The sequence below is a fragment of the Sinocyclocheilus grahami genome, unplaced genomic scaffold, assembly GCF_001515645.1.
Source record: "Sinocyclocheilus grahami isolate Dianchi unplaced genomic scaffold, SAMN03320097.WGS_v1.1 scaffold1490.1, whole genome shotgun sequence".
Lineage (NCBI taxonomy): Eukaryota > Metazoa > Chordata > Actinopteri > Cypriniformes > Cyprinidae > Sinocyclocheilus > Sinocyclocheilus grahami.
In genome coordinates this window covers 28994-55746 of record NW_015506669.1, presented here as the reverse complement: position 1 = coordinate 55746, position 26753 = coordinate 28994, and the positions used below count along the sequence as shown (strand labels likewise).

The following is a 26753-nucleotide window of genomic DNA, read 5'->3' as shown; positions in this document are numbered from 1 at the left end:
ACGATTGGCCAGCGAAGTGAGGCTGTTATCTGATTGGCTTGAGTAGACGGTGGGTGGAGTCCATGCATTTGTGGATTGGTGTGTGTCTCGACGCTAGAAATGTTTCAAAATCCACAAATGTACAGCAAGCGATCCACAAATGAATGCCAGGCAAAGTTGTGTTTGTGACTTAAAAAGATATTTGTGAATATGTTTTTTATTTGCAAATTGCATTTTATTTGTGAATTTATTTCATGTTTGTGAAATGCTAAGATTTACTTGTGGATCTCATTATATTTATTCGTCAATATGTTTAATTTTTGTTAATCTCTTTACATTTATTTGTGGATCATAATCTATTTATTTGGAATAAAGCAACAATTCTACCCCCATAGACTTTCCACTCCAGGCTTCTGTACCCTGCTGTTACTGCTGGGGAGAGAACTACAGGCTTTTGATAAACTGTAAATATGTGTTTTTGCATAAACACCATATTATGTAACCGTTGAACTCATGCAGTATGCTCAAATTATGGGAGCCAAACATTTGAAGCTAATTTTGGTTAGATTAACTTGAAACAAACAGATGTTTGTTGTAGATGTTCTCCACCCAAAGGGGTTTATTACAACTTACAATAAAGTAATATTTTTTCATGCTGCGATACAGAAAACTAATATAAACAGAGCTTCAGGCAACTCATTTAGACCTTCTATACAATAACAAAGGAACTGTGGAAGTAAAAAAATACCACTGACACAATTTCTCGAGACCTTTCATCATTTGTCTTCTTCTGGATGGGTGTAATTACTGTGAGGGAGTGAAGGGAACCTGCGGAACATTGTTCAGAAGAAGCTCTTTTATATCACAGGAGACTTAATGGCGTTCTCAGTTATGTCTCATTGAAATATCCACTTTGTCTCAAGAGATTCTCTAGAAATTTGTTTAGATTTCTGTAAAGATTGTCTTTGATTTGTTTCTTTTTTTTTGCTACATATGATGGTTAATTTGACATCAAATTGTGACTTTTTTTCTGACCATGCATTTCAGAAGAACATGTCAGTGCCACAAACAGTGCTCAGATTTGCCAGGATCACAAAACATGCTCTCCAGCATTAGAGATCTCAGTGAGTCTGACCACAAACATTCCTCAGCAAATTCTTTCAGGGCCAAGCGTGAGGTGAAGTTTCTTTTTCAGCACAGACAGCAGCTCAGTGTTTCTCATCTCGTCATGGCTTATTATCTGAAGGTGAGTCTGCTCCGAGAGCTGACATTGATTGAATCGCGCTCGGCTCTCTGAGTCCGTCCAAAACACCAGCATATGGGTTTATGAATTATCGGCTAACTCTAGCTGTGGATTAGGGTCTCTGAGATTATTACGGCCGATGTTGTGGTCCCCGTCCCCAGCCCAGTGGCAGTAGGAGTGCTGTGAGGGAGGTTTAATGATGTAGTGCTGTTTTATTGGGTTATTAAGTGCTTTTGTGTGTCAGGGCTATTAACCTTGAGATAATGTTGAATTAGAGAGTTGAACTCAGTCAGGCATTTGAATGCATTCGGTGCCTTGAAACTTTTCCAGAGAGCATTTATCTTTATGTGGAGGATTCAAATGGCCTGCCCCGATCGGAGGAGAGCGTTGGGGGAAGACGGATGCAAAATGTTAATAAGGTGGTAGAGACGATGGTATGCTAATGATTTTTGTGGTTTCTCACTTTTTCATCCTCGTTCTCGAGCCACCGTGGTGTTTTATAACTGCTGTGCTTGTTCAGACTTCACTACGACTTGCATCTAAAGCTCCTTATGAGGTGCATTCCGCAGTCAACAGCCGCAATAAAAGCCAATTTGTCTGTCGTGGGACCCTCTGGAGGGCTGATCTGGCAGCTCGGAGGAACTGTACCGTGAACAAACACAAACACTGAATGGTGGAAATGGCAAGCATAGAGAAATGTTGCATGGCAGTCGCTGAGGTAAAATCACAGCCAGCCCACAAAATAGTCCTCGTCGTTTACCATGAAACTGGCTTAAATGGCTGCTTTGCCATTTGCTCGCTGGAATGCTGATGTAATCCGGGCGGAACATTTACTGTGGGTTGGATTCGAGAGTCTAATTATTGCTGAATACAAACCCAAGGTCAAGGAAAGCTCAGTGTTTTCAATGAAGCAGCGAGCTCAAGACTCTCACAGATACGAGGCATGTTCAGGCATGTCTTCATGGTGAAATCCGCTCCTTTGTTAGTCTGCGCTGGCTATTGCATTTGTGTGGTCCAAATATATTTCCGTTCCCCTGTTTCAGAGCTGGTCTGTGAACCCAGTGACTGAAAACATGTGTCTCTTGTCTTTTCTTTTTTTGGATTGGCTTTGCTCCAAAACGATATTTTTAGATGCCAAAAGCTGAGCCTTTTGGATCAACCAAGATGCAAAAACTGTATCTACATTATATACTGTAGGTAGTTAAGCTTTGGAAAACGTGCATCTTTATATTGAGGTTAGCTCTGCGGTCAGGTTAACTTACCGTTCTATATTTCACACAGTAAGCAGGAGGGACTGAGTCTGTTATATAAAGGTCTACAGCTATATATATATAAAAAAAAAACATATGCTCACATCTATAAAAATATACCATAAGTAATATACAGCTCTGGATGGGTCTTCCACAACTCTTTATGCCTCTCTGGAGACTCCAGGTGGAGACTGTCTAGTCTGGACTCACTCCAGCTCCTTTGTGTTCTGTCTGTGAAGGTCACATGATCTAGACAGTTCATCACAGTTTCACTGCTCTTACCTTCGGCCTTGTCTGTGTTCATGTGGTCTTGATCAGCTGTTTGTGTGTAATGCTAGTAAAACATCTGTTCTCTAAAACATTGGAGAGCATTAAAACTTTAAGTAGGTCAGACTAATGGTTCTGCAAATAATGTTTTAAAAAGAAAAGCATGTTTTTGCTTCAAGCCACAAGACAGGTAGGACGTCCTATTTTAGGAGAATTACGAGGAAAGCAAACCTGCTGCTCCTCGAGTCTTTCCCATCGATTGTTCTTCTGAGGTTTCATGAGGACATCAAAGAGAGCTGGACATTTTAGATAGACTTAAGAGAGCCAGTGAGAGCATGATTAAAACCGCAGCAAACACCTCGAGGGACTGTCCAAACCCTGCCAGAGTCCTGTGTGATAACATCAGCACACAGGCCCATAAAGTCGAACGCCACTCCCTACTGTTTTGCCAGGGCCTAATTGTAGTCTAATAACCCTCTTCGCTCTGACCTTGCTGTGGAAACCTCCTGGGTCTACAGCTCAGGGCTAGACACTTCTACAGGCTTGGGTTGGGCTCGAGTCTTGGGAAAGTTTTGTAACTCTGGAGTTTTAATAGCTCAGATGTGTGTTTTAAAGGTCTGGTTTAGAGCTACAGATTGCTGGGTGTTGTCTTGTGATTCTGAGGGTAGGCAGATATGAGCAAGGGTGGATGAGTTCACGAGGAGACACTGAGATGTGCGTTTTGTCATTCGGAAGATACTTTTATCTGAAATGTCTTTACAAATGAGGAACTTCGCTAGCAGTTTGTCACACGAGAACAACAGCACTTGCGTTTCCAGAGCCGTACAGAAGCTACAGCAGAAGTGAAAGTGCAGAAAAGTATAAGGGAAAAGATAGCAGAGAGGAGAGGTGGTAATCTATAGAAAGAGAAACATGAACAAGCCCTGTGATGCAGACATTGCTATTTGTGTTTGGCTATTGCTGTCTTGGTCTTATTTTTGTGCAAGAATGACACCCTGTCTTACTTTAAACTAGTACAGCATTCTTTTCCCAGAATGCCCTGCAAACTTCAGTGAGATGAACAGATGGCAAAGAACCATTGAGAGAGGTCAAACTCTTCTACTTAATATCATTGCATTACTAGCGGTCTCTGTTATTAATGCCATCTGAAAATAAATGTCTTCTGGATGCATTTATGCTACAAATCACTGTGATTGTGAACACCACATTATTGTGTCATAATTGTTGATTTGTAAAAACAGAGAATACACAAATGAAAGGAACATAAAGACCAAAATAAAGTGTCTTAGTAAGGGGTTGGGCCACCATATGCTACCAGAACAGCATAAATCCTCTGTGTCTCTGCATAGGGATGGACCACCATTCTTCCGAAAGATAATAGTGCAAAGGTCTGTCTGACACACTGCAACATCTCCCATGGGTGTTCAGTTGAGTTCAGATCTGGTGACTGCAAGAGCATATCATGAATTACGACATTTTCATTCTCATCAACCATCGACCCTAGTGTCCTATGGATCAGGAGAGAAATGATTCATCATAGGATAAAGGTTTGCAGTGATCCTTCCCTTAAAATGAGACAAGTGGACCTAAACCATGAAAGCATAACAGAGTCAGCAGATCCACCTGAATGTCTTTTAATTGGTCACCCGTCTGTTTTTTAAATGCTGTTTTTCCATGTTACATATTTAATCAATAATGCATGAGAGGGTCTGCAATATAATGCATCCTTTCAGCCATGACTATTTTTCCAGTATAGCACAGTCTCCAGTGCCTATTATGAGTCGCTGAAGATTGAGAAGATACAGTATCTCTCAACTCTCTTTTGGACTGACTCATGATTATACAACATGATTAATTTTCATGTTTCACCTTTGAAGAACAATACACAGAGTAGTTGTGTTCGTACAGTAAGAAGGTCAGTCCGAGAGCTTTACGTCACGTCTCCGTTATTGAGGTCTAGAGCTATTTATTTCATGGTTCACTCTGAGGACAAGTGAAAAACGACCTCTCTCTCTTTCGCTCTCTGCGTCTGTTTGACCTGCTTTCAAAACTGTGAACCTGTTTACCGCTGATGACTCAGGATTCATTGAGCTCTGTATCATGTCCTGTGGGTAAACACACTCCTGTTTCCTCAAGCTCTGACATGCAGATTCTGACCCGCTTGTGTTCTAGAAGATGCTCTTATTATTACAGATCACGCACATTGTGTGCATAATGGCCCGATTCCAGCAGGGCCAGGGCCGTGCATGTTTTGGTCACTCAGATTCATGTTACTGAGCCGTTCTTTAACCCTCAGAGACCGCGTCTCCACACCGCTATTGTTTGCACGGCCGCTCTCAGAATAACAAGGTTATTGCCGTTGAAGAAGCGCTCCTGCAGGGTGACCACAGGGGAGATTCAGCCAAAGAGTTAAACGATTGGCTATTTAGCATAATAGCATTGGGATCGACAATGGCCTGGGCCTAGGTGACGACCTCTGACCTCACTCTTCAGGGACCAAACGGTTTGCAGCCGAGGGGGTCAAGAGGTGCTTAATCCATTACCGTAGCCAGCGGGAAAGGACACGGTGGACACTGTATATAGCGGTCTATAGAGGGCCTGTATCTCGCTAATTGAATCCGGAGCGGGGCTAAGTGTGCTAGCGGTTGAGCTGTCGTCATTCAGTTAGTGTTTGTCGCTCATCCCGGCTCTTTCATCAACAGCTTGCTCCGTTCACGTCTCGACATGCACGCCATGTTTATAGGTGTGCAGAGTATGATTTCTGGAACACAAGTTCATCATCTCTGTCCGTTAACACGAAGTCTGTGCAATTACCGTGCTCTATGTAATGTGCTTTTAATTAGATAATCATCATAGATGCACTGCTGAGAGGACTGGAAATAACCTGATGAAATTCGACTCTTGTCTGGACAAACTCTGATTCGCTCATGCTCAGAAAACACGAGACGGTGAATAAGACGAGGCCCCACACACACACACACACACACACACACAGAGAGAGAGACACAAACATAGATCGAGTGTGCTTGTATTGGTAGAGAGTTCGAGTTGTGACTTGTGTCTTTGCTCTAATGGATGCACGTTCTGATGTTTTGCTGTTGTTTCTTCACAAGCAGACCTTCATATTCTCAGACGCGTCACGAAAGTGATGTAGAAAGCAATGCTTCTGTCACTGGCAGAATAAAACATTCAGCATCTTTAGAGCTGATTTAACCCTCTTGTTTTGTTTCAGATTTGAGCGACCCAAAGTTCCTTTTAATATCTTTAAAAAAGTTGTAGATCAGTATGTTAATACCGTACTGATTATTAACACACTTAACATATCAAACACTTCATCAAACTAAGTTTAGCATGAAAATGGTCTTTTCAGCTACAGGCATGTGACCAAAAGTGCAAAATCTTATTGGTTGGTCAGTTTTCTTCATAGTGCATGGAATGCGATTAAAACACCTCTCTGTAAAAATGTGTCGCATTGATGGCATGTGAATGTTTGCATTGGTCTGAACAGACGTATGAACAGCTGTTCATTCAAATTTAAATGTTCATCGCACAAAATGTTTACACCGAATAGCTGTCTTGGTGTGAACAGGCCCTGAAATATGAATAAATGCAATTGCTTATGGTGGTGAAAGCGTCATTAATGTCTGTCTACTCAGTCAGATTAATATTTTTAAAGCTTGTAAAGGAAAATCAGAGGTTAATTTTAATTGCATTTTGTTACACACAATTTGTAGTGCTGACGTGCATGCCAGTTTTTCATCAGCCTCAATGACACAATTGCTGGAATATAACGCGACGTAACCGGTTACATCTGCATAGGGTGTCATATAAGGACACCTCAGCGGGCGTTCAGCGACTGAGCGAGTGCAGACCGCAGCGTCCCTGAGTGACCGTGTTACAGGCTGCACTTTATCAACCGCTCCTCTGGGAACCGGCTTTCTCCGGTGCTTGTGTTGTCCTCTTCAGATCTCATGTGTTGGAGACACGTTTTTCCTTCACCTCAGCGCCAGAAACCCACATTTGCAGATGTTCGAAATCAAACTCCATTTACTGTTTTAATGCATGTTCCCGGTCTTATTATGAATGATTCATCAGTGACCTTACAAAAAAAAAAAAAAAAAAGCATGTTTTTGTAATCAGCATTGAAGTGAAATCGCTGGCTCCACTTGTTACAGAGGGTTATGAGCACTGTTTCCTGTTAACTGTTTGTCTGATATTACCAACACACTCTCAGCCGTATATGCATGTAAACTCCTACGCACACACAGTGAAACACAATAGACAGATCGACACCAGGGACCCTGGATCCTGCACCGCCGCCTCTTGCTGAATCAGCTCGAGCAAAAGTAGGGCACCGACACACGCATATCATCAGGAGCGCTGGAGAAATAAACAGCTATATCTGATGCCATTTTGGTTCAAATGTGATTAAAGTGGCGGAAACACGTGCCCCAGAATCCCCTGCACAACGAAACTGATCAAATCAGGTTGTTCTCACAGCACGTTAACATGGCAGAGGTCTGGCCGAGTGATTTTGCAGTTTCATAAACAGCTGCGGAGATGTTCCTGTCAAGTCAAGTCACCTTTATTTATATAGTGCTTTTAACAATACAGATTGTGTCAAAGCAGCTTTACAGCATCAAATAGGAAAGTAGTGTGTCAATAATGCAAAAGGACAATAGTAAACACTCAATTTTCAGTTTTAAGGCAGTTTGTCATTGCATTCAGTGATTATCATCATCCAGCTCAGTTCAGTTCGATGATATCGCTGGAAATTAAGTGACTCCCTGTGACCTCTGACTTCTGACGCTCATACAAAACAGTGTAAGGTGTGGTTCACGATCATACGCTGCGAATCGTGGATGATAATGTGCTAGTTTGATTTAATAGGCCTTTAGCGGGTGAATTTGAAAAGGGCTTTTTTTTCTAACGCTCATCCGCTCTTTATTTATGCTAATGCTAGTTAATCACTGCTAATTGCTGCCAGTTGATGATTTAATTCCCTTTTCATTTATTAAAAATCCCAAAAAGCAACAGGGAACAAAAAGCAACAACAAAACTAAAACTAAAATAAATGATTTACAGAAAAAGCAGGTTTTTGCCTGAAAGCCATTTGTCGGAGCGCTGGTCACGTGAGGTGTGTGCCGATGAATAATAAATGCTTCGTTGACTTGTGTCTGTGCACTAGACGGCAGCTCATGAATTATGGATTGTTATTCTTGGCTAAGCATTCGAACGGGACACAATGATGCCAAAGTGGCACTAACAGCACATTTCTGTTTACATTTCTCTCCCTCGTTCTTAGCGCTTGATCTGCGGCGCTCATCGCTCTTTCTCCTGAGGAGGAATCATTAGCTGTATGCATGCGGACGCGCACTTACTCCTACAGCAGCACTTTGACAGCCGGGAATTGTGTGATTGCTGAAATATGATGGTAAAAGAGTTAAGGGTGATGTAAGAGACGGTTGTGTAGATGATGTGTCACACATGAGCGATGTAAATGATTCATCACACAGAGAGAAAGAATCTGGTATTTGAATAAGAGAGCAGGCTGGTGCTCTTGGACTCAGTTATGTCACTTGTTGTTTATCTCTGCTGCATCTGTGGTTTTACTTCCAATCCAAACCAGTGTAGATCTGAAAAGGCGCACAATAAATAAAGCAGGCAGTAGGAGAGGCTGTGGTTGTGTTCTCCACCCATCGAGCCGAAACTCCCTCCGTCTCTCTTCCAGAGCAGGGAGTGTCTGCGTCTGATCTCATCAGAGTCTGCGCCACAGCGATAGGTTATGGGTGGTTGCCAGGATGTTGCTATATGGTTGCTAAGGTGTTCTGAGCCATTGCTAGGGTATTGCTTTTTAGTTTCTATGGTGTTCTGATTCTCAGTCTGGTCATCCTTCGATGTGAAAATCAAACATATTTGTGTAGCGCTTTTTTCAGAATATGCATAATTTTGAAGCACCATAGAGTGAGTTTTAGTGCTTGCCAATGTAATAATAATAAATAAAAAAAAACGATGATCCGAGTGAACCTTTGAATTTTAGTCTCGCTGTATTGTATTTATAGTGTTGTCTAGCACAGCTGCAGTGACTCAAGCACTCAACTGAGAGTTCAAAGCAATTAACAGATTTAAAGATTAGTCAAATATTGGTTAATGTGCATCTGTGGGATGTACTTGTTTTTATAGTCCAGTGGGTGAAACTGGCGGATCATTCATGTGTGGCGCACAAACACACTGCAGGACGACACACACTAAGTATGAACAGTATTAAGTGATGCTTTCTTGATCAAATGCCTCTTAAAGTCATCTTGGGGCTTGAATTGCATGCATTAGAAGTAAGTGCACATTTTGACACACTGTCTGTTCTTGTGTATTTGTGACACACTTTCCTGTCAAACGTCTCAGTCCTGCATCTTGAAGCAAAACGTTAGAAAACGGAGAGCGACCTATTGGAACTGTGGCTCGATTAATGATGACTGTGGTCAAGTCTTTTGTGGGTAATGTGACCAATCAGACGCGAGGAGAATTAAGCTTTGGTTTCGGCAATGATGCAGAAATTGTTATTTTGATTTGTGCTATAACTAATTTCAAAATCAAATCGTCCCTGTATGTTCATGAAAGAAAGAAAACAAGCAACTGTCATCCAAATCACAATAAACCTCCCCCAACTCCCTCAAGTGTTCAAGCGCCACAATCCAGTGCTATGTACATAAAGAGAGGCAGTAAGTCTCATGTGTACGAAGCGTGTTTGCTTGCCATGTACAGTATCAGCAGCGCACAGCCATGTTGCTTCACTTCCCCCTATTTAAATGTAGGTGTAAGACAGAAGTAATATATTCACGTCCATAGAGAGAAGGGAAAAAACAAGTCAGATGGGCAATTTGAGGTGCCTGCCTGAAAGCATGAAGCAATTTATCCTGGATTGGATGGATCTTTTTTTGTGTTATGATAATATCCACATAATTTATTCCTGAGGATCGGCTCTTCTTTAAAGCCGTCTGACTGACAGACACAAGGACGCCCGTCATTCCCGTTTCACTCTCAAACTCAAAAGAAACCTGCTAAAAGAAGGAGTCATTTCTAAACGGCTGCTAAACACAAATAGCGAGCAATGAAGTTGGAGGAAGAAAGAGCAGGCAGATTTTGGGGTTGAGTCAGTCAGGGCTCTCCTCCTGTGTGTTTGGAGGCTGTGTGAGCAGAATACTGATGAGCCTGTTTTTTGGGGGATTCATTTCCATTTGGAGACGGGGAGTGGTTCCCCTCTCAGCGCTGTGGCGGGCTTCTGCCTTCCTCTGCAGTCCTGCAGCCCCTCCAATGTTATTGCATTGCAGAGCCGTCTTATTTACTGACAGAAATTAATCCACTAATGTCAATACATGCTTAAGAATAAAGGTCTCTTACCATAGATGGTTCCATGAAGAACCTTTAACATACATTGAACCTTTGCATTGAACTAAAGGTTCTTTATAGTGGAAAAAGTTTCTTTAGATTATTAAAGTTTTCTTCACACAAAGAAAATAAAAAAGTTATTTTACAGTTTTTTTTCAACTGCTTACACACAAAATTATTACTCGTCACAAAGTTTCTGAAAGCTGACACTCAAACAGCAGAAGCACACACCGAATCTGCAAACCCACACACTAATTCTCAGCCTTTGACTCGGTTTCCAATTTCATAAAACACTTTTTGCAAAACACACAAAAATCTAAGAGGAAGTATCCTGATTTCCTTTTTCAAATACAACCAATCAAAATGCCACACTAATTCCTCACATGTCCAAACTCACATTGCTTTACTTAAAACCAACCAATCATGGCTTTAGAATAGCCCTATAAATACACATCTACACAACTACACATGCTTGATGTATTTATTTTCTTTTGTATTGTGCAATACTGTATTCACAACTGCACAGTCTTATACAGAAAAGTACATAGGAGCTCATGAAAGAAGAGCTTTTGGTTTTTAATAACTGTGTGTATATGATTTTGTTGAGATGTAAAATGAAGGCATTTTGCATTTTGTGTGTGCAATTCTTGGATTTGTGCGTAAAGTTTTGAAAAAAAGAAGCCACGTTTTGAAAATGTGTGAAAGAAATATTCACTGAAGGATTCTTTGGGGAATCAGAAATGGTTCTTCTATGGCTTTGTTGTAAACACCTCCTCTGGAACCTTTTTAAGAGTGTACCTGCTGAAAAGTGTAGACTGAACGTGTCAATCCAGAGTAAGGGTCCAGTTTAAGTGTTCAGTCGCATCTGCTGCAGATGTTTCTTGATGCTTAGTTCACATACAGAAATTCTTAGAAAGTCTTCACTGGATTGATTGACTTCTTTGTCTGACAGAGATGTGAGGTACGGAGATTTCCAGAACACGCAGTTATTGAGCGGAGGATTGGATTGAGGCGGATTGATCTAGAAGAATCGAAGATAGATTTTGAATTGAATTAGGGATTGACAGGCCTTCAGCGCTGCTCGAGAGAGGCCACGTCTCTGCATTGATCTGCAGACTTACCAGCTTGAATCAAAAGTGTGTGCATTGTTTTAGCTGCTCTAGAGAGAGACATAAATACATGTGCCTGCATCAACAGATATTTGTTTTATTCTATGAAACATCCATGCTTGAGAAGGAGGAAGACATCACTGTATGCGCTCACATCACCTGTGTAGATTAAAATAAAAGGTTTTTCCATTTGCAACAATCTCCACTATTGCTCGCTTTTAATGTTACGGCCAAGGGATGAAAACACACTTCCATTTCCAGCGAGAGCAGAGCCGCCATGCGTGGCCACGTTATATATTTCTATTGCCGTGTGATCGTAGGAACCAGCGTATAGATTTTTCCATATAAATGAGCAATGTAAATGTTTATTATTATTGCACTATTCCATATGCACTTTCCGCTTTCAACCAATCATGGCTTTAGAATAGCCCTATAAATACACATCTACACAACTACACATGCTTGATGTATTTATTTTCTTTTGTATTGTGCAATACTGTATTCACAACTGCACAGTCTTATACAGAAAAGTACATAGGAGCTCATGAAAGAAGAGCTTTTGGTTTTTAATAACTGTGTGTATATGATTTTGTTGAGATGTAAAATGAAGGCATTTTGCATTTTGTGTGTGCAATTCTTGGATTTGTGCGTAAAGTTTTGAAAAAAAGAAGCCACGTTTTGAAAATGTGTGAAAGAAATATTCACTGAAGGATTCTTTGGGGAATCAGAAATGGTTCTTCTATGGCTTTGTTGTAAACACCTCCTCTGGAACCTTTTTAAGAGTGTACCTGCTGAAAAGTGTAGACTGAACGTGTCAATCCAGAGTAAGGGTCCAGTTTAAGTGTTCAGTCGCATCTGCTGCAGATGTTTCTTGATGCTTAGTTCACATACAGAAATTCTTAGAAAGTCTTCACTGGATTGATTGACTTCTTTGTCTGACAGAGATGTGAGGTACGGAGATTTCCAGAACACGCAGTTATTGAGCGGAGGATTGGATTGAGGCGGATTGATCTAGAAGAATCGAAGATAGATTTTGAATTGAATTAGGGATTGACAGGCCTTCAGCGCTGCTCGAGAGAGGCCACGTCTCTGCATTGATCTGCAGACTTACCAGCTTGAATCAAAAGTGTGTGCATTGTTTTAGCTGCTCTAGAGAGAGACATAAATACATGTGCCTGCATCAACAGATATTTGTTTTATTCTATGAAACATCCATGCTTGAGAAGGAGGAAGACGTCACTGTATGCGCTCACATCACCTGTGTAGATTAAAATAAAAGGTTTTTCTGTTTGCAACAATCTCCACTATTGCTCGCTTTTAATGTTACGGCCAAGGGATGAAAACACACTTCCATTTCCAGCGAGAGCAGAGCCGCCATGCGTGGCCACGTTATATATTTCTATTGCCGTGTGATCGTAGGAACCAGCGTATAGATTTTTCCATATAAATGAGCAATGTAAATGTTTATTATTATTGCACTATTCCATATGCACTTTCCGCTTTCAATTATTCTGAAGAAAGAGCTGGCACCAGTGGTGAACGTTTTTTTCTTGAGATGGAGTGGAATTACTTTGCTTTTTATAGTCACCAGCGAGCTGAAGAAGCTGGAGGTAGACAGGAGATGCTGTTTGTAGTTCAAATACTTCATATTAGCGTTGCAAACAAGATCCCTATGATGAGGCACATGCACAGTCCGTCCGGTCCGAATGTTCAGTTTCAGAATGAGACGTCTTCACTCAGAGCTCTATTAACATGCCCTTTGGAGCACTTGAACTGGTTTGGTGAAACAATGACCTTGATGGGTTGAGGAGAGGATGAGTTTTTAAATAACTAATCAGGCGTAGCGCTCCTGGCACAATAACTACCTGACACTCTGACAGCGATTGACAGGGACAGAGAGAATGCATGAGTGCAGAGCCGCGCTCATGTCGAGAGACGCCTGATTGCCACGCTCAGTGTGTGTGTGTGTGTGTGTGTGTGTGTGTGTGTGTGTGTGTGTGTGTGTGTGTGTGTGAGTGAGTGTCTGAGGAGGGCACATTTAAATTCCAGACCCCTAAAAACACGCCTGGCTTTCACCTGCTGTCACCTTCCCATTCCCTGACAACAGCAGGCGTGCAATTAGACGCTCATGGAAGATGTCCCAATTTACAGCTTTAACATGTCACTGGATTCACTGCACCTCTTTCATGACTGATTACAAATAGTTAAGGCCCTGAGAGCTGAGCTCGACAGATTTTTGTTTGAAACATTCACTTTTCTGAATAGGATTGTTCGTTTTTATTAGCTTGTTAAGGCCATAGATGAACACTAAACGCTGAATGTGTGAATATGACTTGTTTTATCACAACACTGCTCTGATGCACTAAACACAAATCATTTATTTACATTTGGCATGAAAAAAAAAAAATTATTATATTACATTCTGTCAGGATTATGGACAGGTTTTGTTGTGTCTTCACGCCCCATGTGTTCTGTGTCCCAGTTAATTGACTGATTCCATGCACCTGTGTTCCCCTGATTGCCCTGTGTTTAAAAGTCCCAGTCTGTTCAGTTTGTTTTTGTCGGGTCTTGAATGTCTTCCTTGTGTTCCGTGTCTCCTGTTGGATTATTAAAGACTCTCGTTTTTGTGAAATCTCCACGTCTCCTCATTTCCTCGTTCCCGTGCGCCAGCGGATTGTGACACATTCAATGTTAAAAACATAATTATATAAGTGCTCTAAATTGTCTGATCAGATGGATCACATTTGCAAAATGTCAGTAAAAAAAACACACTGCACAACTTGTGTCTAACAGTTGGAATAATGATAAATAAACAAATATGCATTAAAATTAATACTACTATATTAATAAATACTAAAAATAGATATTAATTAAACACTAACAAAAATAAATAACCTATTCTATCCTAAAAATCTATTGTTTTCTAAATCATTCCTCCAGTGTTATGCATTAAATCAGCAGTTGAGTACTGAAACATGAGGGAATCTGCTCATACATTCACGTGTGAGTTTGAGGTATAATCATAATCAGGTGACAGTATACATGGTCCGCTGCCGTGTTCAGAGTGTTTCTGTGTCCATATGAGCATTCAGTCTGTACTGCGTGACATTTGGTGAGATGAAGGGTTTCTCCTGTCGACTGTAATCTCTCTGCAGACAAAGCCTGCCTTCACAGATCCCTCTCCTCCTCTTCCTCAGACCGCTGCGAACACTGCAGCCACTGTGTGCTAGCGACAGCACAAAGACCACATCAGAGCACAATCTGAGGAATCCAGGCAGCAGTGACAGATGAAACCCCGCTGAACTCTGGGAAATGCAGTCGAGGGCTGTTTGATGTCTGGAGCAGAATTCATCAGATCCATCCTTAGCTGCTTCCCAGCCAACTCACATGCAGTGTTGGGGAGTAACTAGTTACATGTAATGGAATTACGTCATTTAATTACAAAATGAAAATCAGTTACAGTTACTAAGAAAAATTGTCTAATTAAATTACAGTTACTTATGGAAATGTGAAAAATTACAAAAAGGGTTACATGTGAATATTTTCACCCACATATAGATTTGATTGACTTCTTTCCCAAATTGTGCTGACTGCTTTAAAATATGAGACACCAATGTCTCAGGAGTTTAGGACACATGCTTATTCCATAACTGTTTTATTTCCTATTTGGGTTTATGTATATTCTTAATTTTTTCCGATTAACTGTATTTTTCCCGAGGCATTGTTAGATACCAGTGTTTCCTGTCATAGCTTGATTTAAAATCTATTGAACTATCTTCTGTTTTTAAACCAGTATTTAACCTGAAAACGATCTCAAAGAAGAGCTAAAGTCTGATTTTGTGGTGACTGTGCTTTCCAATTAAATTATTATAATCTTAATTCTAGTGCCTGCTTTACATGTTTGAAAATGATTAACAGTTGAAAACATTGATTAGAAAGTTAGAAAAGTAATCAAAAAGTAATCAAATGTAATCAGTTATATTACTTTAATAAAGTAATTGAAATAGTTACACTACTTATTACATTTTAAATAGGGTAACTTGTAATCTGTAACCTATTACATTTCCAAAGTAACGTTCCCAACACTGCTCACATGTTAACATAACAGTCCATTCTCATCAAGTATGATAACTATAACAATATTTATAACTATAGTGCTTTAAAATCATTCCGATGTCATGAAGATATGAGTCCACAGCACAATGATAACAACAGAGGAACGATATGGTTGGAAACACTTTCAGAGCGATATTTCTTTCCAGCAGATGAATGATCAAAACATTGACAGGCAATCAAAATCCATCCTACTTTAAAGAGCTCGAGCATTTAAAGCGACAAATGACAAAACTGCAGAGCGAAGCATAATGATATCGTCCGACCTAAAAATGCATTCTATAATCCAGGTGCTGATGTTTATGTGCACGGGCTGATATGATAGTCGTCTCATGCTTATACTGACACCTAGTGGTGTGGATGCAGAATCACACAAGCTTTCAGTTATACCGTCATGCAGATGCTCACGATCCAGTGTAGACTGATTTATCCTGTGAGTTGTGTGTTACTGAGTGAGTAATATGAACTGGTCATGTTGGTTGTTGTGAGGTGAGCTGCTTCTTCACCGTGAAATAAGCAGCTTTTATTGAGCTACTGATGTGACTGGATTTAAAAATGTTCTTGACTTGAAATGTTTCAGAAAATGTGTAAGTGCATGATTTAAAGCTTATTTGATCAAAAGAGCTATTCATTACGTGCACAGCTGTTTAAATGAGGGAAAATGACTGTTTTCATCTTTAATGCTGATAATCAAATGTCTGAGTAGCGAGTGTTCAAGAGGCCTGAACTGAGAAACAAGCAATGGTATTTTAGTGCTGCAGAAGAGCTTTAACTGAACATGAAAACTGCTGATACTCTGCTGATACTCTGCTGGTTTATCTGCAGGTTGAACTCACTGACCTGTTTGTGTGTGTGTCCGGAAGGCGTTCCCCTAGCGTTTGTCGACGCAGCTCGAGTTCCTGAAGAGGAACAGTGTATAAATCATACATAATTAAGTTTTTTTTTAGAATTTTAAAATTACCTGTAGTTTTGTGTGAGGGGTAGGGTTAGGGTAGCGAGTGTTCAAGAGGCCTGAACTGAGAAACAAGCAATGGTATTTTAGTGCTGCAGAAGAGCTTTAACTGAACATGAAAACTGCTGATACTCTGCTGATACTCTGCTGGTTTATCTGCAGGTTGAACTCACTGACCTGTTTGTGTGTGTGTCCCCTTGTGGGGATTATTATTATTTTTTGGCTCCCATGAGGAAAACAGTGTATAAATCATACATAATTAAGTTTTTTTTGAGAATTTTAAAATTACCTGTAGTTTTGTGTGAGGGGTAGGGTTAGGGTAAGAGGATAGAAAATACAGACTGTACAGTAGAAAAACCATTACACTTATAGAATGAACCCATAATGATAGGAATACCAGTGTGTGTGTGTGTACCTACTTAACCATATTTTGGGAACAAATTTGTACCCAAACGTGTGTGTGTGTGTGTGAGAGTGTGTGTGTTCTGTAGTGTGAGAGTGTGTGTGTGTGAGTGTGTGAGTTCTGTAGTGTGAGAGTGTGTGTGTGTGTGAGAGAGTGTGTGTGTGTGTGTGTGTGTGTGAGAGAGAGTGGGGGTGTGTGTGTGTGTGTGTGTGAGAGTGAGTGAGTGTGTGTGTGTGTTTGTGTGTGTGTGTGTGTGTGTGTGTGTGTGAGTGAGTGTGTGTGAGAGTGAGTGAGTGTGTGTGTGTATGCGTGTTTGTGTGAGTGATTGTGTTAGTGAGTGAGTGAGTGAGTGAGTGTGTGTGTGTGTGTGAGTGAGTGTGTGTGAGAGTGAGTGAGTGTGTGTGAGAGTGAGTGAGTGTGTGTGAGAGTGAGTGAGTGTGTGTGAGAGTGAGTGAGTGTGTGTGAGAGTGAGTGAGTGTGTGTGAGAGTGAGTGAGTGTGTGTGAGAGTGAGTGAGTGTGTGTGAGAGTGAGTGAGTGTGTGTGAGAGTGAGTGAGTGTGTGTGAGAGTGAGTGAGTGTGTGTGAGAGTGAGTGAGTGTGTGTGAGAGTGAGTGAGTGTGTGTGAGAGTGAGTGAGTGTGTGTGAGAGTGAGTGAGTGTGTGTGAGAGTGAGTGAGTGTGTGTGAGAGTGAGTGAGTGTGTGTGAGAGTGAGTGAGTGTGTGTGAGAGTGAGTGAGTGTGTGTGAGAGTGAGTGAGTGTGTGTGAGAGTGAGTGAGTGTGTGTGAGAGTGAGTGAGTGTGTGTGAGAGTGAGTGAGTGTGTGTGAGAGTGAGTGAGTGTGTGTGAGAGTGAGTGAGTGTGTGTGAGAGTGAGTGAGTGTGTGTGAGAGTGAGTGAGTGTGTGTGAGAGTGAGTGAGTGTGTGTGAGAGTGAGTGAGTGTGTGTGAGAGTGAGTGAGTGTGTGTGAGAGTGAGTGAGTGTGTGTGAGAGTGAGTGAGTGTGTGTGAGAGTGAGTGAGTGTGTGTGAGAGTGAGTGAGTGTGTGTGAGAGTGAGTGAGTGTGTGTGAGAGTGAGTGAGTGTGTGTGAGAGTGAGTGAGTGTGTGTGAGAGTGAGTGAGTGTGTGTGAGAGTGAGTGAGTGTGTGTGAGAGTGAGTGAGTGTGTGTGAGAGTGAGTGAGTGTGTGTGAGAGTGAGTGAGTGTGTGTGAGAGTGAGTGAGTGTGTGTGAGAGTGAGTGAGTGTGTGTGAGAGTGAGTGAGTGTGTGTGAGAGTGAGTGAGTGTGTGTGAGAGTGAGTGAGTGTGTGTGAGAGTGAGTGAGTGTGTGTGAGAGTGAGTGAGTGTGTGTGAGAGTGAGTGAGTGTGTGTGAGAGTGAGTGAGTGTGTGTGAGAGTGAGTGAGTGTGTGTGAGAGTGAGTGAGTGTGTGTGAGAGTGAGTGAGTGTGTGTGAGAGTGAGTGAGTGTGTGTGAGAGTGAGTGAGTGTGTGTGAGAGTGAGTGAGTGTGTGTGAGAGTGAGTGAGTGTGTGTGAGAGTGAGTGAGTGTGTGTGAGAGTGAGTGAGTGTGTGTGAGAGTGAGTGAGTGTGTGTGAGAGTGAGTGAGTGTGTGTGAGAGTGAGTGAGTGTGTGTGAGAGTGAGTGAGTGTGTGTGAGAGTGAGTGAGTGTGTGTGAGAGTGAGTGAGTGTGTGTGAGAGTGAGTGAGTGTGTGTGAGAGTGAGTGAGTGTGTGTGAGAGTGAGTGAGTGTGTGTGAGAGTGAGTGAGTGTGTGTGAGAGTGAGTGAGTGTGTGTGAGAGTGAGTGAGTGTGTGTGAGAGTGAGTGAGTGTGTGTGAGAGTGAGTGAGTGTGTGTGAGAGTGAGTGAGTGTGTGTGAGAGTGAGTGAGTGTGTGTGAGAGTGAGTGAGTGTGTGTGAGAGTGAGTGAGTGTGTGTGAGAGTGAGTGAGTGTGTGTGAGAGTGAGTGAGTGTGTGTGAGAGTGAGTGAGTGTGTGTGAGAGTGAGTGAGTGTGTGTGAGAGTGAGTGAGTGTGTGTGAGAGTGAGTGAGTGTGTGTGAGAGTGAGTGAGTGTGTGTGAGAGTGAGTGAGTGTGTGTGAGAGTGAGTGAGTGTGTGTGAGAGTGAGTGAGTGTGTGTGAGAGTGAGTGAGTGTGTGTGAGAGTGAGTGAGTGTGTGTGAGAGTGAGTGAGTGTGTGTGAGAGTGAGTGAGTGTGTGTGAGAGTGAGTGAGTGTGTGTGAGAGTGAGTGAGTGTGTGTGAGAGTGAGTGAGTGTGTGTGAGAGTGAGTGAGTGTGTGTGAGAGTGAGTGAGTGTGTGTGAGAGTGAGTGAGTGTGTGTGAGAGTGAGTGAGTGTGTGTGAGAGTGAGTGAGTGTGTGTGAGAGTGAGTGAGTGTGTGTGAGAGTGAGTGAGTGTGTGTGAGAGTGAGTGAGTGTGTGTGAGAGTGAGTGAGTGTGTGTGAGAGTGAGTGAGTGTGTGTGAGAGTGAGTGAGTGTGTGTGAGAGTGAGTGAGTGTGTGTGAGAGTGAGTGAGTGTGTGTGAGAGTGAGTGAGTGTGTGTGAGAGTGAGTGAGTGTGTGTGAGAGTGAGTGAGTGTGTGTGAGAGTGAGTGAGTGTGTGTGAGAGTGAGTGAGTGTGTGTGAGAGTGAGTGAGTGTGTGTGAGAGTGAGTGAGTGTGTGTGAGAGTGAGTGAGTGTGTGTGAGAGTGAGTGAGTGTGTGTGAGAGTGAGTGAGTGTGTGTGAGAGTGAGTGAGTGTGTGTGAGAGTGAGTGAGTGTGTGTGAGAGTGAGTGAGTGTGTGTGAGAGTGAGTGAGTGTGTGTGAGAGTGAGTGAGTGTGTGTGAGAGTGAGTGAGTGTGTGTGAGAGTGAGTGAGTGTGTGTGAGAGTGAGTGAGTGTGTGTGAGAGTGAGTGAGTGTGTGTGAGAGTGAGTGAGTGTGTGTGAGAGTGAGTGAGTGTGTGTGAGAGTGAGTGAGTGTGTGTGAGAGTGAGTGAGTGTGTGTGAGAGTGAGTGAGTGTGTGTGAGAGTGAGTGAGTGTGTGTGAGAGTGAGTGAGTGTGTGTGAGAGTGAGTGAGTGTGTGTGAGAGTGAGTGAGTGTGTGTGAGAGTGAGTGAGTGTGTGTGAGAGTGAGTGAGTGTGTGTGAGAGTGAGTGAGTGTGTGTGAGAGTGAGTGAGTGTGTGTGAGAGTGAGTGAGTGTGTGTGAGAGTGAGTGAGTGTGTGTGAGAGTGAGTGAGTGTGTGTGAGAGTGAGTGAGTGTGTGTGAGAGTGAGTGAGTGTGTGTGAGAGTGAGTGAGTGTGTGTGAGAGTGAGTGAGTGTGTGTGAGAGTGAGTGAGTGTGTGTGAGAGTGAGTGAGTGTGTGTGAGAGTGAGTGAGTGTGTGTGAGAGTGAGTGAGTGTGTGTGAGAGTGAGTGAGTGTGTGTGAGAGTGAGTGAGTGTGTGTGAGAGTGAGTGAGTGTGTGTGAGAGTGAGTGAGTGTGTGTGAGAGTGAGTGAGTGTGTGTGAGAGTGAGTGAGTGTGTGTGAGAGTGAGTGAGTGTGTGTGAGAGTGAGTGAGTGTGTGTGAGAGTGAGTGAGTGTGTGTGAGAGTGAGTGAGTGTGTGTGAGAGTGAGTGAGTGTGTGTGAGAGTGAGTGAGTGTGTGTGAGAGTGAGTGAGTGTGTGTGAGAGTGAGTGAGTGTGTGTGAGAGTGAGTGAGTGTGTGTGAGAGTGAGTGAGTGTGTGTGAGAGTGAGTGAGTGTGTGTGAGAGTGAGTGAGTGTGTGTGAGAGTGAGTGAGTGTGTGTGAGAGTGAGTGAGTGTGTGTGAGAGTGAGTGAGTGTGTGTGAGAGTGAGTGAGTGTGTGTGAGAGTGAGTGAGTGTGTGTGAGAGTGAGTGAGTGTGTGTGAGAGTGAGTGAGTGTGTGTGAGAGTGAGTGAGTGTGTGTGAGAGTGAGTGAGTGTGTGTGAGAGTGAGTGAGTGTGTGTGAGAGTGAGTGAGTGTGTGTGAGAGTGAGTGAGTGTGTGTGAGAGTGAGTGAGTGTGTGTGAGAGTGAGTGAGTGTGTGTGAGAGTGAGTGAGTGTGTGTGAGAGTGAGTGAGTGTGTGTGAGAGTGAGTGAGTGTGTGTGAGAGTGAGTGAGTGTGTGTGAGAGTGAGTGAGTGTGTGTGAGAGTGAGTGAGTGTGTGTGAGAGTGAGTGAGTGTGTGTGAGAGTGAGTGAGTGTGTGTGAGAGTGAGTGAGTGTGTGTGAGAGTGAGTGAGTGTGTGTGAGAGTGAGTGAGTGTGTGTGAGAGTGAGTGAGTGTGTGTGAGAGTGAGTGAGTGTGTGTGAGAGTGAGTGAGTGTGTGTGAGAGTGAGTGAGTGTGTGTGAGAGTGAGTGAGTGTGTGTGAGAGTGAGTGAGTGTGTGTGAGAGTGAGTGAGTGTGTGTGAGAGTGAGTGAGTGTGTGTGAGAGTGAGTGAGTGTGTGTGAGAGTGAGTGAGTGTGTGTGAGAGTGAGTGAGTGTGTGTGAGAGTGAGTGAGTGTGTGTGAGAGTGAGTGAGTGTGTGTGAGAGTGAGTGAGTGTGTGTGAGAGTGAGTGAGTGTGTGTGAGAGTGAGTGAGTGTGTGTGAGAGTGAGTGAGTGTGTGTGAGAGTGAGTGAGTGTGTGTGAGAGTGAGTGAGTGTGTGTGAGAGTGAGTGAGTGTGTGTGAGAGTGAGTGAGTGTGTGTGAGAGTGAGTGAGTGTGTGTGAGAGTGAGTGAGTGTGTGTGAGAGTGAGTGAGTGTGTGTGAGAGTGAGTGAGTGTGTGTGAGAGTGAGTGAGTGTGTGTGAGAGTGAGTGAGTGTGTGTGAGAGTGAGTGAGTGTGTGTGAGAGTGAGTGAGTGTGTGTGAGAGTGAGTGAGTGTGTGTGAGAGTGAGTGAGTGTGTGTGAGAGTGAGTGAGTGTGTGTGAGAGTGAGTGAGTGTGTGTGAGAGTGAGTGAGTGTGTGTGAGAGTGAGTGAGTGTGTGTGAGAGTGAGTGAGTGTGTGTGAGAGTGAGTGAGTGTGTGTGAGAGTGAGTGAGTGTGTGTGAGAGTGAGAGTGTGTGTGTGTGTGTGTGTGAGTGTGAGTGTGAGTGTGTGAGAGTCTGTGTGTGTCTGTATGTGTGTGTGAGTGAGTATGTATGTGTGTGTGTGTGTGAGAGTGAGTGAGTGTGTGTGTGTGTGTGTGTGTGTGTGAGTGATTGTGTTAGTGAGTGAGTGAGTGTGTGTGTGAGTGTGTGTGTGTGTGTGTGTGTGTGTGTGTGTGTGTGGTGTGTGTGTGTGTTTGTGTGTGTGTGTGTGTGTGTGTGTGTGTGAGTGAGTGTGTGTGAGAGTGAGTGAGTGTGTGTGTGTATGCGTGTTTGTGTGAGTGATTGTGTTAGTGAGTGAGTGAGTGAGTGAGTGTGTGTGTGTGTGTGTGTGTGTGTGTGTGTGTGTGTGTGTGTGTGTGTGTGTGTAAAGCAAGCTGCAGCTGCAGGGGCCAAGGAGAGAAAGAGCGGCCGGAGGGGTGTTAGCGGGTCGGACCGGACTCAAACACTGGGCTTTCTTCTCCTGTCCACTCGTCTGCCCTTTATACCAGCAGATCTGGGTCAGAGGTCACATTCCTTCAGCATCACATCATTCGGACACACCGCTGTCCTGCGACACCACAGTACTGATCAGTGTGTTTGAATGTGTAAGTTAAAAGTGGAGCTGAATGAAATGTGTTTGGATGAGCAAAACTCTACTCCATAAAGACAGACTGCTACTGAGGTGCTCTGCGGCGTTTTAGTGTGTTGCTATGAAGTTGCTAGGGTAAGTGGGAGCAATAATATTCTTGCCTTAGAAAACACTGCTACGTGTAACAGTTGGATTCCGGGATATAAAAACTCCACTGAGGAATTGATATTTAAAGTTAACTTATAATCCTTTGAAGGGCACATATTATGCCCCTTTTTACAAGATGTAATATTGGTCTTGGGCTCGAACTAATAAAGCGTGGCGATGATAAATTAAAATGCTTCGATAATGTACACACACAAATACAGTTAAAACACTAAGCACTACAACGACATGACATTCACAAAGCAGTCTGGAGTGAAATGATTTGTGCAGACATAAAAAGTATTTAGGTAGATTTTGAGGCGCATTGCCTTGAAAAACTGCGGGTGTCCTTCACACCCCTTCATTACTCGCTGCCAAGCAGAGGGGAAAGTCTTGAGATGTGCCTCGAGTTTTTTGTAAGGAATGTCGTGTGGAACAAGACGTGAAGCTTGAATTGGCTGCTTCTATTCAGCATTGGGAGCTGAGCCATTTGGCTTTGGGAAAACCAGGTGCAAAATCTGAAAAAAAAATGGAGAAGTTCCTATTGCATTACAACTAAAGAGAGAATAAAACGACAGATTTTCGCTTCAGTGACCCGTCTGTTTGTTTAGAAACAGGGAAGTGTGCAGGATGTTCCTCTGATGATCGATCTCATGTTTATATGAAACGGCTGATCTGGAGCTTTTTGTTATGCATGACAGAGTCTGACTCAAATGACACAGTTGTTTAGCAAAAGCTTCAGCTCGCAGGCTGTTGGAGTGTGTGTGTGTGTGTGTGTGAGTGTCTGGGCTGCTAGCTACAGTCTTTCATGTCAGGAGAAGTAAACAGGAACCCCGGGGCCGGTCTGTGGTCAGACGTGGAAACCAGGCCACTGTAACCGCCAGTGAGGAAGGAAGAGGTAGAGAGATACAAACCATGAGCTTGACTCCTTATCGATCCATTATGAGTTCTCACCAGCTTTTCTGTCTGTCCCACGCTCTAACATTGTCCTTTCTTTCCGTACTGAAGAGGATTCGAGCAGACAGTGTGCAAACAACTGGGATGTCGGGTCTGTCGGCGCTCCAGAACGAATGAATGAATGTCTGCAGCCGAGCCAGTTCTGTCCGTCATCCAGTAAAGATGAACGCACTTGAATCAGGAGCGTCAAACCCGCTTAAATATCATTGCATTATTGCCTTCTTAATTATGGCTGGATTCAAGAAATATTCTTAGAAATAAAATTCTTATTATATTACTTAAGAAAAAAAGTTACGAATATTATGAATTCCCCTAACTAATGTCACCTCATTGTACCAGTTTTTGAAAATGTTTATTATTGATGGTTTACAGTTTAACAGAAGTTACTCCCATAATTCAGTTAAAGCATCATGGGGCATAGGAAAAAGGTGAATGTGTGAACTTATACCAGTCACCAGGCAGTTCAGGAGGCCACGGCAGAGCAGGCAGTTCAGGAGGCCATGGCGGAGCAGGGAAGTTAGGATGCCACGGCGGAGCAGGGAACTCAAGACGCCATGGATGGACCCATAATACCCCCCCCCCCCCCCCCAAAAAAACATTTCTTAATAATGTTCTTAGCTTTATTTTCTTACCATTGTTCTTAAAGGAATAATTGACCCAAAAATGAAAGTTTGCTGAAAATGAGTTCATCCTCAGGCCATCCAAGAGGCAGATCACTTTGATTCTTCTGTTCTCCTGAAGAAATAAACTAATCTACAATCAAATCCAATCATTTCTAGATCACATTTCTAAATAGCATTGTTCTTAATAGGATTTTCATGATTCCGACGTCTAAAGTCTAGAATCAGCTCTGTGCTGCTGTTCTGTTCTTCTTTCTGTTGGACTGGCATGTAAAGAGACCCAGACTGCTGTTAGTATGTCTCATTGCAGTCATATTAAAATGTCCCACACTGCCGCAGGACACACGCTGATAATACGTTTAAACTGTTCTTGCATACACAAGTCCCTTCAGTACATACATTATCCAGCTGTATTAGCCTGTAACACGTCCCCGTTTCCTCTTTAATCTGTGGTTTTGTCAGCGTCTCTCCTGCAGCATCCAAACATCTCACACTTTTGATCTAATCCTTCAAACAGGTTTGCAAAAAGCTCTGAAGTTCAGTTTGATTCATTCACACAGAATTCTCTCGTGCACTGAATCGTTTGCAGTGGTTTCTTGCACTGTACTGGGATGCTTTATAAGACAGAAACAAATATAGCACTGGATGAGGTGATATTTACCTGCAGTCCATTGTATAAATCAGAACTTGCCAATAGCTATGTTTCCATCCACCGTTTTTTATGCACATTTTGGAATATCGCATAAAAAAACGCTGGATGAAAACGCCAAGATGTGCATAAATTCTAAAAATCACATTTGAGTAGGATACACTTTATATCCGATAAGAAAAAATGTGCATAAACTATGATGGACACACATTTACCGAATACATTCCTCCATGCGCATCGAAAAAGTCATGTGACTTTGTGCTATGAGATAACATGACTAACCAGCGGACTGATCTCGTTCACAGAAATGCCTGAGCAAAGTGTGTCGTCAAAGTATTTCTGTATAATTGTCTTACATGACTGTGTTCCCAAATAACAGGCAAATCTGCCTCTGAAAGCAATGACCGCATTTATTGTGTTTCGTCTGCTCGTGCCGAGGCGCAAGTCAATTTATCATACATGAAAATTATTATATTCAGTGGCTTCTCCTAGTTTCCTCAGAGATATTTCATGCCAGTTTATCAGGAAGTGACGGTTTTGTTCTCTTTGACTCGTTGGATGGAAACGGTGCTTTATTCGCAAATATTTTATGCGATATATCCCAGTTTTGCGCCTAAGTTAAATTCCAATCTTTGGATGGAAACATAGCTAATGTCTTCTATTGGAAAAGCAGCTCTTCAATATGCCTTCAGCTTGTGAACATTCATTCAAAACAGTATCAAAAAAATCAACCTTAAAATAACGAGCCAGTATTTCTGATGGCAGCCTGCGCTCCAGTAAAGGCTAGAAACACTCCTGCACATGATAACACAAACTTCATCATGCAAGACACACCGAGTCAGTGCTCATGACAGAATGTGCTGTAATGGACCTGTGAAGTCTGTGACTCTTTCCCCATTATGACGGCTGTGTGAGTGGTCATTATTAAAGACGATTGACGCTCTGTGTCTCTAACAGTAAGAGCGGACAGATGGCTCTGATGTCACAGCGCTCACGTTGCAGTCAGAGCCTTGCTGTGTTTGAAACACTCTCGCTGTAACCTCCAGAGCGTTTCCTTCAGTTTCTGGTGTTTCAGAGTTACTGGAGTGAGTCACTGTGTGTTTGGAGGATGACTGCAGGGAGGCCTGGGAAACCAGACCAAGAGCAAATAGTCACGATGTCTTTGTCTCTGCTATTGGAAATATTGACATTCCCTGTGTTTGACCTCCTGTCACAGCTGAGTCAGGATAGAGCCGCTGTAGTGTCTCCAGTGAGATTTTATGAGCGCTGACTGCTGTAAACCACACAATGAGGGAAACATGCATGTGTCTGTGTGAAAAAAACTGAATTGTTATATTTTTGTTTGATTACTTTTTAAAAGATTGATTAAATTGTTATTGTTTTTCATATGATTTCATATGGCCCTGTATTTTTTTTAAGCGTTTAATAAAATGTTGTTTAATTGTGTAAGTTTTATGATTTCAAGAGACCAGAAAATGTTAAAACAGGGAAAAATTACAGAATTTTGGAAAATAAAAAATGGATTTTGGGATATATATATACAGTGGGTACGGAAAGTATTCAGACCCCCTTAAATTTTTCACTCTTTGTTATATTGCAGCCATTTGCTAAAATCATTTAAGTTCATTTTTTTCCTCATTAATGTACACACAGCACCCCATATTGACAGAAAACGTCTCTAGGTTACGTATGTAACCATGGTTCCCCGAGGGAACGAGACGCTGCGTCGAGTCGCTTTGGGAACGCCCTTGCGTGACCGCGTTCTGAAGCACGTGTCAAATCCGTCCAATGGAGCAGCGAGACGTCACGAGCAGGGTGACATAAGCACCAGAAAGCATAAAAGCACATCCGGCCGGGCGCAAACCAGCTTCTGCTCTTCAGTAGCGCTCTGTGTATGTGTCTGTCTATTTACTGTTGTCTGTCCGCACAAGCACTCATATATATAAAACAATGAGAAAGTCTATGGCGAGCGAACGGCATTACAAACGCTGTGTTTCTCCCTGCCCACGATATCTGGCGGCAGGGGATACACACGATGTGTGTGTCGTTTGTTTAGGAGCAGAGCATGC

The 26753-nt window shown here is 42.7% G+C and overlaps 1 long non-coding RNA gene across 2 annotated transcripts in view; it reads left to right on the top strand.

Moving 5' to 3' along the window:
• Positions 1 to 26753, top strand: part of LOC107570667 (uncharacterized) — a 77941-nt gene that overhangs the window by 46788 nt on the left and 4400 nt on the right. The window contains exon 3 of one of the 2 annotated variants that reach the window (XR_001607066.1): positions 14432 to 14626. The exons of the other annotated variant lie outside the window; for it this stretch is intronic. This is a non-coding gene — a long non-coding RNA (uncharacterized lncRNA). Of the gene's footprint in view, positions 1 to 14431; positions 14627 to 26753 lie in introns of those variants that run through there. 2 annotated transcript variants of the gene reach the window in all.